The sequence below is a fragment of the Chroicocephalus ridibundus genome, chromosome 11, assembly GCF_963924245.1.
Source record: "Chroicocephalus ridibundus chromosome 11, bChrRid1.1, whole genome shotgun sequence".
Classification (NCBI taxonomy): Eukaryota; Metazoa; Chordata; class Aves; order Charadriiformes; family Laridae; genus Chroicocephalus; species Chroicocephalus ridibundus.
Window position 1 is genome coordinate 21,525,725 of NC_086294.1, and position 6,336 is coordinate 21,532,060.

A 6,336-nucleotide genomic window follows, 5' to 3' on the forward strand; every position below is an offset into this window, starting at 1 on the left:
AATAAAGAGTGCAAAGGTATAGCATTTGGTAAACATAGTTGCAGGTGTATATAAAAACATACGGAGAGCGCGGGCCTGGCGTGATAGACATGCTTCTGCAAACACGCAGAGACAAAGACAGAGCTGTGCTGTTTACTCGCACAGAAGTGCGGCTCCTGGGCAAACGGGGAGCTTGGGCACCGGGGCTCTGCAGCCGGACAGGGAGCACTGGCCAAGGGGAACGGGCGGGGATACTTCCCTACACAGCCAAGGGAACAGAGACTTCCCACATCAATGACTTCCCAAAGCCCTGCCTTGTCGCAAAGGGAGAATAATGATATTGAGTGAAAGAAAAGGGGAAGAAAAATGGGTTTCTGTTCCCCAGGCAGAGGTCAGGGTCACTGACGTCCCGGCTTTCCCAGGTAGACAAGATCATTCCCCAGAGGGCCTGAACCCACTACAGGAGTTGCATCCGAAGCCCACGCTGGGCTCAGGGGCAGCCAGGGGACGTCCGTCCCCAAACTCTCAGCACGTGGGTGCCCGGTGACAGCAGGGCTTGGCCAAAGCCCCAGCGCAGGGACCCAGTGTGTGGCTCCAGACTGTCCTCACCCCAGCAGGGTGAAGTTCCCCCACCATTAAAATCAACCCCAGTGAGTCTCCCGGCTGGATTCGCTCCCGAGGGTGCGGGGAAGAGGGCGAGCGGCAGCCAGTGCCATAACAGTGCAGACACCCGAGAGCTGGGAACGGGGGGGAAGCGTCAGAGGAAGACTCAAGCACAGGGATTTTTCTTGGCCTTTTTAAATCCAGATACCTCATTCCTGCCCTACACAGCATTGCTGCTGTGGTTTCTGCTCAGAATCAGATAAGAGTTGCTCAAGCACCAAATGATCATTTATCGGGTTTACTTTCTCTACTTCGCTTCTTAGCCTGCTCACTTACACAGAAACGATGCATCAAGGACCGCACGGGGCCCCTTCCAACCCTTTTTTCCATGGTCAGCTATATAAACGTCTGCTGTTGGCAGACGATCCGGACCAACTAATACCACACGAGACAGGCGGGCACAGGATTTACCTGTACACCAAAAGCCTGGCAGCCAACTTCACCCCAAGCATGAGCCGAGCTGGTTCCTCTCCCCCTTCCCACCTGCGTAATCTTGCCAGTCATCTGCCCTGGCTGCGTTAACAGAAAAAGACCAACACAAATCGCTCTACAAACTCATAACCCCCCAAATTAGAAGGACCAGAGCTCAGAAGAGCTCAGCTCGGAGCAGCTCCACAGGGTGATTTCAAGGGAAAGCGCAACCAACAGTATTTTGAACCGTTGCCCTTAATAACAGTGTACTTTCCTGTTACGAGGCATAGAGAAGAGACCAGCAAACAACAGTGGGAGTACTGGAGAACAGCAGCCAGTCTCGGGGTGTCAGGAGCAGGAACAGGGAGTCAGAGTCATCGCTGCTTTGGAAATCAAAAGGCCACGGGAGCACCAGAGCCATTAAAGGGCTGGAGGCATTCCCATGGGTGAGGACCGGGGGGGTGGAGGGTGCAGGGCCAAGCAGGGATGCAAGGGAAGGCAAGGATGCTTCCGTCTCCCCGCCAGGCACCGAAGAGGAAAGGCAATTCGCTTCACACAAAGCCAGTAAAGGAAAGCACTAGTTGGACACACAACACCTGATGGACCTGAGGAACCTGCTTCACCGCGATGGGACAGGACACTGAAGAGGAGCGTGCCGAGCACCGGGCACGGCTGCAGGTTGTGAGACGAGTCCCTGAGGTCCAGAGAGATTAAAGGCCCAAGAGAAGGAGCATTCAGTACCAACAGGGACATTTCAGGCAGCAAACGCCAGAGCTGAGCAAGCAGCTCTGGATGACCCTCTTGCACACATCGGCTCTGCTCAGGGCAGCTTGGAGCAGGACCGTGGCCACGACACATGGGCAGAAAGAAGCCAGTTCCCGTAGGAAGGGATCACTGTCCCAGTCACAGCACGCCTGTCCTAGCCTGCCTGCCCTGGCTACCGGCCTCGAGGGGCAGATGCCAAGCAGGCAGTGCCTGGTGCTCCACAGAGCAAAGCTGAGCTCAACCACGCTGGCACTTACCGATTCATCTCTTCTTTTCCTCTCTTTTCTTTCTGTCTTCATGTGCAATTTAACCCTTTCCAGCGCCGGAGCTTTCCCGTGAGTCTCAGCCAGCCTGCTGCCCTGGGACCCACCTCTCCCAGCCTTCAGCTCCTGGCTGCCCTCTTCCAAAATCCTGTGAGGTTGAAAGGACGACACTCAGTTTTCCTCAGGGAGAAACTCGATGGCAGAGGCGAGGGCTGCAGGGTGAGTACGGGGCCGGGGTCACTGGCTGCAAAGGAGGGGAGGGGGCAGCTCTCCCTGCCGTGGCACCCGCTGCATTTTCCCTGGTCCGGCCATCCCACCCCAATGGTACTTGGGAGGGTGATATCATCAAAGGTGCATCCTCACTCCTCCCTCCAGCACCATTTGCCCTCCAAACCCAGCCCCAAGCCCAGGGGAGGTGCAAAGAGCTGTGCCCCCCCCGGCTGCCCTGGAGGTGTGGGCTTACACAGCTGCCCTGCCATGCCCTGGAAGATGCCTGCATCCCGCCTGTCCCTCCACACGCTGCAGAGGCAGCTGCGTTTAGACCGTGGATTTCCAGCATGCTTCATTTTCATGCAAGCCTGCATCAGCTCCACATAAATTGCCAGCAGCTTTTGCAGGGACGCTGGCAGGGCTCCCGGGGTGAGGGGCTGATGCTGCACCAGGCATTGCCGCCCTCTCCCAGTGGTGCTGGGCTGGAGGAGGTGGCTGCCATGCATGGGGATGCCTCTCAGCTACAGAGAGCCACTTTGTGCAGCACTTCTCGGGAAGAGTCAGGCAAGGTCACCCTGACCTCCACACACTCCCCCTCCAACACTGCATGCTGATAACCTGGGGTCTCCCATATTGACTGTGCCCTGCGGGAGAAAATACAGTCACCCACGTGCTGGACGCAAGGCACTCTTGTCCCTGCTGCCCGCTGAGCGCGGCTAACCTTAGCCAAGGTCATGGCGATGGCGAGAGCCGGTGCTGCCTGCCCGCACGTGGAGCTGGGGCTGCCGCAGGCGAGCACGGGGCCCCCTGTCCTGAGCCACAGCATCACCCCACACCTTTCAGAGGGAATCCCCATGATTCACCCTGAAAATGCCACTGTCCGCCAGCAGAAGGGGAACTAGAGGTTTGGAGAGCAAGGTGGCAGAAGCAGGGCAGGGCAGCACGAGGTCCCCCATGACCCCCGCAGGGCAAGTCCCTTGATGCAACACACCAAGGCACAAGCGTGGCTCGGCCGGGAGGTCACAGCGCAGAGGCTGCTCCCCGAAACGGCATCGCCAGGGCCCCAGCGCTGCCTCATGGGAGGGAGCAGCGCAAAACCCCGAGCCTGGAGGGCACAACAGCTCACGGTGAACCTCCCTGGGGGCAGACCCCCCACCCCCCCCAGCAGTGCAGAGCCATCTCTGCTCCTGTCATTGCCCAACAGCAGGGGCCGAGGGGATGCCAGTTCCAACTCTTCTGCTTCATGCTCTCCCCCTCTCTGTGCTGCACATATCTTCTGAAACGCATTTAGTTTCCATGAGTCAAAGGCAAAATACCAGCCACCCCCCAAGAGACTGCTAATCTAATCAGCAGAATGAAGCAAAGTCGGTCAGGGGGAGAGGTTTGCAGGAGATCTGAGGTCCTGGTGTGGCCACAGATTTCCTCTCTGCGCCGTGGGGGTGGGGACAGGAAGCATCACTTCGTGCGGGGCACCCACCTGAGAAAAAATCCCCAACCCACTTGCAGCAGCGGGGAGAGGGGCCATGGGAGAAGGAGCACCCAGGACCAGAGCACCGCTGATCCCAGGACACCTACTTTTATTGAGTCATTTGCAGAGGTGACAACCCTGCCGCTGCTGAATGGCCCAAGCGGATGGAAAGAGCAGGCAGAGAAAGCCACAAAGCAAAGCAATGTTAGTCAGAGGGATGTGGGATGATGGGTCCTGGGGTGACGCGAGCCTGCTCGGCTCTGCCCAAATGTCAGCACTCAACATACAGCTGCGGTCTGCTGAGAGCATCCTCACGGCACCACACCACATCCCCTCCCAGGCACAGTGGGCCCTTAATACAGCATCCCTTACGCTGGGGAGCGTGAAAGTGGGGGGAAGGGACCCACCTGCACCCTGCAAAGCCGTTGAACCCCCTCTCTGTTCCCCTGCAGGATACCTGCTCCGGCACGCTGCGTTCGCTGCAACCCCAGACACTGCTGGAGAGACCTTTGCCTGCCCAGGTTTCTTCCCAGGAGGGTGGTGTGTTTGAAGACCCCTCGGAGGAGCTGCAGAAGAGCCTCTCCCCTGCCCCATCGGGGCCGTGACACCTCCAGCGTCGAGCCCCATGCCGGCAGGCAGCAATGTCCGAGGAGCTGGGTCAGAAGCCAGTGTGTGCCCCCAGCAGAGCTGGGATGGGGGTGCCCTCCCCAAGCCCAGGGCAGTGGGTCAGGCTGAAAAGGCACAGGGCAGGAGCAAAGGGGACTGTAGTCAAGGTCTTGGTGCGAGACAGACCAGCCTACGATGGAGAAGGGGAGCACAAGCTCTACCCTCCCTGGTGCCATGTCCAAGGGTTGTAATCCACCCCTCGGAGGGGCAAGGGTCCTGGCAGAGGGGTGGACAGTGTCACAGGAGGGCTAGGCACGGTGGATGTCGGCAGCCGCGAGTGCCGGGTTGTCCGTGCACAGGGCGTCCAGTCCTGCAGCATCCATGCCAGGGCAAGCCTGCCTCCCATGTTGGAGATGTTTTGGCATCAGCAGGGCTGACCCTGCTTCACATCCCCTGTCCCAGCCCCACTGCAAGAAGGAGAGAGGCCCTGGAGCCTGCTGGGCCATGGGGAGACACTAAGCCGCAGGGGGTTGTCCCCAGGCTTTGCCCTCCCCGGCAGCTCAACACTAAGACAGGATGTTTCTGCACTGATTACGGGCAGAAGTCATGATGGTATAAAAATCTATTTAACACAGAGATGATTGATTTATTCGGGCGTGCTCTGTCTTGAGAAGACCCGCCCTGTCCCCCTATACCCTGCTGTCCCATCCCCATGCCTCTGCTGGGACAGAGCCTGGACACACGCAGCACAATCCCCCAGGACATGGGTTGCAGCCACCCTGGGCAGAGCTGGCACCCCCACAGAGAGCACCTTGCCCTGTGGGACCAGCTAAACGATCCCCTACAGGCCCCTGGGACGGTGGGAAGACGGGGGCAGCAGGCAGTGAGGACCAGGTAGGACAGGAAGGAACAAGGATCCCTCGCTGTGCTGCGGGGCAAAAGTTTTCCTCCCGGAATAAGCCTGACTTGCATCACCCCCGGGCACAGCATGCTCGTTCTGCACCCCACAGCACCCCCAGGGCACGGCGGGGGACAGGCAGACCCCTGTTCGCAGCATCCCGGGGGGAGGGAGGGTACGGAGCCCCCAGGACGGCTGGTTTCGTGTGTGCCGAGGCTCGGCCCTGGGTCTCGGGTGCCCTTCCAGCCGCTCCGGCACGCTCCCGCCCCGAGCTCCGGGGGTCTCCCCGACGGCTGGGGGTGGCCGGAAGGGTCTCCCTGCACGGGGCCGTGCCGGGGTCCCCGACACCCGCTCGGCGAGTGTCAGGACCCGGGGGAGCCGGGGACGGGGGGGACCCCGCCGCCCCCCGAGGAGCGGGGCCGGGCGCGGCGGCGGCGCGGGCTCGGAGCTCCCCCTGCTTGTTACCGGGGTCAGACCCGCCCGCCCCCCGGGCTCCCGGCCACCCCCCGGGGCTTCACCCACCAACACACCCGGCTGGGGACCCCCGAAACACCCAACGGCTCCGGCAGGGCTCACCCCGAGCCGGCGCACCCCCAGAGCTCGGGTCCCCACTCCCCCCGTCACCCCCGGAGCGACCGCAGCCCTACCGCTTGTGCCACTGTGGATATGGCCCTTCTGCTAGTAATTAGCGATGGCAAAGAGCAAATGGCTTCCAGAGGGGAGGCTGGGGGGTGGGTTGCATCCCCAGTGCCCCACAGCACCCAGCCCGGGCAGCGCTGAGCCCCACCAAAGCATCGGTGGGCAGGGAGAGACCTGCAGCCAGGCGATGCCCTGGCAGGCAACGTCCTACCTCACATGGCCCGGGGAGAGGGAGCTACGAGACCCCCTGGGGTGAGCACCCCACAGCAGAAAGAGAAATTCAATTATTTCTTATTAATGAATTCTTTAAGGTCCCTTCTAACCCGAACCATTCTATGAGATTACCTCACCAGCAGCTTCCTTTGCAACGAGGCAGGAGCGGAGTCCCCGCAGCCGAGCACACGGGGGACTCGTCTTCTCCAAACCAACCCGAC

The 6,336-nt window shown here is 60.4% G+C and overlaps 1 protein-coding gene and 1 pseudogene across 1 annotated transcript in view; one reads left to right on the top strand and one right to left on the bottom strand.

Annotated features, from left to right (window-relative positions):
* Window positions 1-2,193, bottom strand: part of LOC134521844 (serine protease inhibitor Kazal-type 5-like) — a 99,617-nt gene extending 97,424 nt beyond the window's left edge. The window contains exon 1 of the mRNA XM_063348863.1: window positions 2,076-2,193. The gene's annotated coding sequence lies outside the window, so the exon portion shown is untranslated. The remainder of the gene's footprint in view (window positions 1-2,075) is intronic.
* LOC134522148 (uncharacterized) lies at window positions 1,681-4,990 on the top strand (annotated as a pseudogene).
* The last annotated feature ends 1,346 nt before the right edge of the window (window positions 4,991-6,336 follow it).